Genomic DNA, 8,166 nt, shown 5'->3' on the forward strand with positions numbered 1-8,166 from the left:
GTTTGGAGAATGTACAAGGATTACTGCTTGCCAGTATCCGCGCGACAGAAGGTGCAAGCAGCTGATGGCGTCGATCTGAACAATCTTCTTGTCTACTTGGCTTCTCCTGTTGGACTTGTATGCTTGATACTTTCTATTACTGGCTTGTTATGCTGTGCCAGAAATAGTCCTGTTTCTGTCTTCTAGACAGGTTGCTTTTATATATCCTTAAGCTGGAATCCTCAGCATCCTGTGAACTGTTATGCTTTGATAAAAAGCTGAGATTTTGCCTTTTCTCCAAAAACTAAGTAGGAGGAGGGTGAGTGCGCGACCAACACATTTTCCTGACACCACCCATTCTAACAGAACCCGTCATTTGCACATATGCATACAAGATTAACCTCGTCACCATCCATGTCCGATCAATCAAGGTGAGATTGAAAGTTATGTGTGGAGATTATGGGTACCCCATACCTACACGGCATGGTTATCCGACTGTTTATAAGAGATAACTTATATGCATGGAATATGTAACAGATCATGACTTGGGTATTACGTTTCCTTGTATATTACAGAACGGCCTAAAGTCCTGGTTTGATAATATTGTAAAGTAGATTTAGTAAACCGATACCGTATTGGTTAAGGTTTCTATCTTGTAATCCTGCCCCCCCATCCTATATAAGGTGGGCAGGAGGCCCTCTAGGGGGTATGATTCACAATTAGATCGTCAGATCTATAATACACCCGGCGGATTCAAATCCCCAAACAGGAGTAGGGTATTACCTCTCATTGAGAGGGCCTGAACCTGTCTAAATCCTTGTCTCCACATCCATCCACTTTTAGGTCTCATGCGCTATCCCCTTTTATTATTGCCGAATTCTTGTTTCGACAGTTGGCGCGCCAGGTAGGGGTCACGCCGAGTTTCCTGCCGATGAGTGCGATGGAATCAACTTCATGAATCGCCGCACGCCGAAAGCATCAGCATGCAACAGAAAAGGCCAAGATCGACCTTGACGAGTTCGACGAAATTGATCTCCGGCATCAGCACGCCACTTAAGATCGCTGCAACTTGCTGAGATTGGTTCTGAGCTAGCGTCAACAGAAGGAATTATCTACTCATGCATGCTCCTTATCATGACGAGTTACTCGTATGTCCGTCATCAAAAATTCAATTATCGCCTTGAATCAGAGATTGGATCAGAAATCATTATCAGGATTTTCCAACCAGCGGCTACTGTATTTTGTTTGCCAAAATCCTACTCGGATACGGTTAATATGGCATGCAAGCAACAACTCAGACTCTCTGAACAGATGGTCTGGCCGCCTGTGACAAGCCCATGGTCAACATTAGCACACTTTTAGAGGATAACGCTGAGAACAAGCTAAGTGTTTTTATTTTCCTCTTTATGTAATATTTTCAATTCAGCGATTCTTTATATATGCTCATGCAAACTACTTGTCTACACCGGACACCTAGTTTATCATTATTATTCATATTGATTTTTAATCTCAGATTAATCTCTTGCTATTTTTTGTTGTTGTTCACATATAAAATTATGCGGCACTATTGAGGCGATTGATGCTGGTCATGGACTCGAGGCGTCTCAGCTTTCCGGTCGATCGGCCACGAGTCCACTCCGCCGGCTTGTCCTCGCCACCGCCATTGCTGATAGCAACAACGACTTCACCGCCGCTTGCCTCCGTCGCCGTCGTCTGGTGTCTCCGCCTACACGGCTAGCCTGTTATGCCGCCTTCGTTGGGCGTCTACGACTTCACCGCCGGCTCGCCTCCGTCGCCGCCGACTGGTGTCACCGCCTGCACGGCTGGCCTGTTATGCCGCCGTCGTTGGGCGTCTATGACTTCACCGCCGGCTTGCCTCCGTAGCCGTCGACTGGTGTCACCGCCTGCACGGCTGGCCTATTGTGCCGCTGTTGTTGGGCGTCTACGACCTCACTGCCGGCCTGCCTCCGTCGCCGCCGACTAGTGTCATCGCCTATACGGTTGGTTGGTCACACCACCGTTCATGGGCATCCACGTCTTCACCGACCGGCTTGCCTTCGTCACTGCCGACTGGTGTCTCCGCCTACACGGCTGGCCTATTATGCCGCTGTTGTTGGGCGTCGACGACTTCACCACCGGCCTGCCTCCGTCGCCGCTGACTGGTGTTCCCGCCTGCATGGCTGGCCTATTATGCCGCCGTTGTTGGGCGTCTACGTCTTCACCGACCGGCCGCCTCATCCGCCGCTGACTGGTGTTTCCGCCTGCACGGCTGGCCTATTATGCCGCCGTTGTTGGGCGTCTACGTCTTCACCGACCGGCCGCCTCATCCGCCGCCGACTGGTGTTTCCGCCTGCACGGCTGGCCTATTATGCCGATGTTGTTGGGTGTCTACGTTTTCACCGACCGGCCGCCTCGTCCACCGCCGACTGTTGTTTCCGCCTGCACGGCTGGCCTGTTATGACGCCAACTGATGCTATCTTCTTCACGGCCGGCTACGTCGCCGTCACCGCTAATAGGCGTCATCATCTTCAACGCAAGCTGTCTACGTCTGCTGCCGACTAGTTTATTCACTTCCATGGCTGCATGATTCTGCCAGTGTTGATTGGCCTTATCTTCTTCACCGCCGGTCATCTCGTCTGCTGTTGACTAGTGCTCTCGCCTCTACGTTTGGTTTATACCGCTACCACTACTGATGGACATCATTGTCTTCCGTCGCCGACTGGTTATGCCGCCGCCAACTGGTGCTTTTATCTTCACAACTGCGCGTCTTCACTACCGGTTTGCTTCTGTTGCCACCGACTCGTGTTCACTTTATCACGGCAAGGCAACTTTGTCATCATGGTAGAGCGACTTCATCTTTATTATCTTCGGCACCGACAAACTCTATTGCTGCTACTTCGCAAGTTTTGCTACTTCACCAGCCACGACGTCTACAAGAGCTTCGACATCTCGGCATGCGTCACCAAATATGATGCCGTATTATTTTACTACAACAAGTGGTGTTCAAATCTTTAATATTTTTTCTCGGACATCTGCAACATGCATCTTCACTTTTGATTGCAATGGCTACTCGACGACAAGAAGCTACAGTTCTCGACTCTATGTTCAGTTGTTTCCTAACTAATCAAAGAGTCGGGGGCTACACAAATACAAGGCTCAAAATTTGACAAATTCAACATGTTCGGGAGTTTGGAGTTATCAACCAATCAGCTCGGTTTAGACGAGTTGGACAACAGCATCAACTCTCCTCCAAGTGAAGCATCTGTTGCCGCTAATCATCATTACCGTCGGATGCGTTTGCCATCGCTGACTATTTTCTTCATCTTCATGATTGGTGGATTTCGCTATCACCGTTGATGCGCGTCTACATCTTCACCGTCGGCTTACTTTCGTCACCACCGACTGCTCTGTCGTTGTTGTTGGGCGCCTTCATCTTCACTACTAGCTGACCTGACTGCTGCCGACTGGTTTCTTCACCTCTACAATTATGCGACTTCATCACCTTTGATTGGTGTCACTGTTTTTACTACCACTGACATCTTCCGTCACCTCTGATGGGTGATATCATCTTCATATTGGTCATTTCATCTCCGTGCTGACTGCGTCAGCTACCATCAATGGACAATTGTGACTACGACAGAAGGACAAGCTATATGCTCAGGGGCTTACTAGCTCAAGCACAAGTATCATACCTTCAATTTGGACTTGCTCCGGATACATGCAACATGAATTCATAATCATGGGTCTATTTTCTATGCTCAAAGACTGGACTATTTATTATTCCCTATAAGGGTTATCAACCGAATACTTGCGCTAGTCGGGATTCAATTATTATATCTATTTTGGAGTATCCCATAAGGGACAATCACTCAAATCAGAAGCTATTCATATGACCTGCACTTGGTCTATATCACCTGAAGATTTATTACTCGGGAGCATGTTACATGCGTCATCCTTTAAAGGGTGTCGAAGGCATATTTTTTGGCCTAGACCTAATATGTCTGCAGCCCATATTTTTAGGTGTGGCCTATCACGTTCTTTTAGGGACTTAGGCACTTTTTGCTTAGGCCAAAGTGTGCGTGATCAAGTGCCCAATACCTTAAAATCCTTTTATACCGCAGTTACTCAACTTTTTAGGAGTTGGTACAATGCACCTTAAAAGGTGTCAAACAGTAAAGCTTTATATAGCTGCTCCGCTGACTTTTTTATATAGTCATGACGCTGTTTGGGTTTATCAAGCAATTGATTGGATACAATATCATTGCTTTTCGCCACGTAAATGTGCATTTTTATTGACCAATATTATGGCTTAGGCTGATTATATATCTTGGTCATTTTCCAGACGGTTGGTAAATCCTTTATGAGTTTATTTACTCGGATTTCACACCACATATGCCGTATATTTCCGGGTGTGGTGAAACCATGTGTCTTTTAGGGACTTAAGCACATCTGTTAAAGCAGTGTGCGCATGGCGTATGCCCAATACTTTGGAAATTTCTTTATTCACAACATACAAGCTTCTTTATAGCTGTTTTGCTATGTGAATTTTCAATGATGTAGCCTACTTTAGGTTACACTCATCATATTTTACAAAGTAGTCGGTATATCACTCGGATCATGTTATTCAGGTGCCCACCTTATATAGGATGGGGGCAGGATTACAAGATAGAAACCTTAACCAATACGGTATCGGTTTCCTAAATCTACTTTACAATATTATCAAACCAGGACTTTAGGCCGTTCCGTAATATACAAGGAAACGTAATACCCAAGTCATGATCTGTTACATATTCCATAGATATAAGTTATCCCTTATAACCAGTCGGATAACCATGTCGTGTGGGTATGGGGTACCCATAATCTCCACAGTAGCCCCTGAGACCTTCACAGTCGAAAAGATAATCTTCTCTCGAACCAGAATACTCCAAAGCCGAGTGCTTCAATCATCTTTGCCATAGTCTCCCGAGTAGTTTTACCAAATCAGAAGACTGTGGAGGGCTGAAAAATAAAATAGGTGTAGCCCCCGACTATGTGGTTAATTGAACAAACCAAGCATATAGTCAAGGAATAAATAATCCAACCAACTGAGTGGTTTCAATAATTATAGTCAACCAAGCGACTTGATATTAATATGTAGCATATGCGGTGTGAATCGAGGCCCTCTAGGGGGCATGATTCACAATTAGATCGTCAGATCTATAATACACCCGGTGGATTCAAATCTCCAAACAGGAGTAGGGTATTACCTCTCATTGAGAGGGTCTGAACTTGTCTAAATCCTTGTCTCCGCATCCATCCACTTTTAGGTCTCGTGCGCTATCCCCTTTTATTATTGCCGAATTTCTTTTTCGACAGTATGAATAAATAAAATAGCCGATTAGGTTTAGACGAGTGTCTATTGTTCATAGCTTTGTTATTCTCATCCTAGAAATCAATAGAATCCAAGAGACAAACGTGAGCAAGAAAGCGCAGGAATCGAGCTAAAGCTGGAATGTGGGTTCACATATATTTACTTAGGGTGTTTTTTTTTTTGGGGGGGGGGGGGGGGGGGGCAACGGAACAATTAAGATGAAGAACATCTTGTTGTACGAGTCTTTACCCGCATAATCAAATTACCTTTTGAGTGGTTCAGCTGCTACCTTCAATTGTCCTTGGTAAGCACATTCATTCAATATCTGTTATATATGTCTTTACATGGTGAGCAAAGGAGGATGAAGAAAGGATTAGGGAAAGTGATGAGCTAACAGAGGATAGGTTGCTGCGCTTAGGCAACGTTGGGAGATGGAGCGATGTTGTTTGGTCTTACTGTAATCATGGAGCTACTGTAACTAATTTTTATATTTGACACCATTACATGAAAATGTGAGCTATGAACATAGGATCCTCATAATTGGATTCTCTCATTTTATTGATCTCTTGCAATAGAGTAGGTATTGTTTTCCTAGTAGGATCTCATTAGGAAATGTTAATTACCACTGGTCTCGTTTTTGCAAAACTAAATGCTCCCTTAAGGTTATATTTCATCCGTTTATTTTACTTTGCTATTTATGCTTCGACATACTCTCTGTATAATCATTTAATACGTTTCTCTAACATTTTATATATCAATTATTTCAGTTTTCGAGGTTGTGCTGCACTCATTTTTTTCAACAGAAAGGCACAACATAAACAGTTTATACAGCATACTTTTCGTCAACTCATTTTGCTTATGGATCAACTGAGGCATGCACCAAGTGACAATGCAGCTCAAAAGGAGGCCAAGAAGCATTGTAACAAGGGAGCTAGTTAGAGAGGCCGCGTATGGTCCCTCTTCATGAAATCAAGGTAGGGCCTCCTCGCCGAACACGCCACGTGTTCAGTCATGTGCTGCAATCCGAACCAAACAACGCATGGTTCCTCGACGCCGCCTATTCCGACTACTGTTTTTTTTAGAACATTATGACTACTGCTGCATTGACAATTTAGCATGGAGTTCGCTGTCATCTCACCAGTTTTAGGGTACTGGAAAATAAATGATCGCTCAATCAGGTTGGCGGCTGTTTGCGATCATGTATAGCTCGTGGTTGTGTTGCTCTTATTGATTAAACCAAGAGATTTGTGTATGTGATAGCATGACTTGATTACCATGTTGACAAGAAGAAGAGGTATCCTATCAGTGTATACACACAGACATACGTGAAGGAACTGAGATGCAAATAAAGTGGATATATTAAGTTTGTACATTAATTGTGGTAAATTATGCGATGAATCACATGTCCATTGCTGTACATACTCAAACCAGGTGGTCCAGTCTGACCCATTCATTCAACATGCATGTTCACCAGACATTGATATACATATTATTTGGTCTTCTAAATTTCTTATCCTCTTTCACCGTGTGATCTCTAAAAACTTATAACTAGGAAGTTCATCAAATTGCTTGGCGTTCCTAGTCTCAAAAGAGAAGTGATTAAATTGGGGTTAACGTGCCAATCCTATCTACAAAAATAATGCCCACTAACTCTTAAAGCTCAACATGTAAGTGTGCCACAAGCCACACCATCACGCCCACTAGCAATTATTGTTTATATATTTTAAATCACATGCAATTGTGCCACATCATCACCCACTAGCAATTTTTATCTAAAATATTTTAAATATCATACAAGCATGACATATCATTACAATTTTATTTATTTTTAGAACTCACTATGCAATCAATGTCAAATAATTATCTCCACATCATTTTCATATTATTTAAACATATACATCTACCATTTCTATAATGTATAATATGTATTTGTCCACATATCCCGTAGCAAAGCGCGGAGTATTAACTAGTTTTGTTTATATATATATGGCACCCCAGTGCCCATAAGGAGTTTATGTGTCACAAGCACAGAAACAATGATCACTATTGGAGTGGTCATATCGCTGTTGGACTTAATAATGGGCAATGCGCTACTAGAGTGAAGGGAAAAAGGAAAAAGAAAAAGAGCTCTCCCTGATTGCATCACCTCGATCGATCCACACTCTCCTCCCCTCTAGCCTATGTCAAGCTCGACTGGTTCAGGAGCCACCTCTTACACATCAGGGCGCCTCCTTGGCTAAGTTCTCGATCTACAAGTTGAAGGCACAGAATGCGATCTGCGCTGCGAAGGTTGGTCTTCTATTAGAAATCTACAATCTAGACAAGAACACCTGCGATCTGCGCTGCGTATGTTGGTTCTACTGGAAATCTACTAGTGTTCATGGGGCTCATGGCTTTGCGATTCTCATCCAACCAACAAATTAATAGAACCCAAGAGATAAAATTGAGCACGAGATACGTGTAGTGAATTGACAAATTGGCTTACATATATACCAACGGAGGAGATGTAACAACTGAGGAGATGATCCAAAAATATAGCATGTAGTACAAACTATAAACAGTATCAATCAATTACCTTTCCAAGTGGTTCAGCTACTTCCTTGCATTGCACTCTCTGTAAGAACATTCAGTAATCAATATGCTTTAATTAGACATAGTGAAGAGTATTGAAGACAATGGTACGGAAAGAAATATATGAGCTAGTGGCCGGGTGGGTTGCTGCTTGGGGAGCATTTGAGCAAGTTACCAAGTTCAATATCATCAATCTTATTTCATTCAACTAAATGATCCCTCAAGGTTATCCTTCCTCCGTCCTAATTATAAATTGCACTCTTGCT

Source organism: Oryza sativa, chromosome 7 (genome assembly GCF_034140825.1).
Source record: "Oryza sativa Japonica Group chromosome 7, ASM3414082v1".
Taxonomy (NCBI): domain Eukaryota; kingdom Viridiplantae; phylum Streptophyta; class Magnoliopsida; order Poales; family Poaceae; genus Oryza; species Oryza sativa.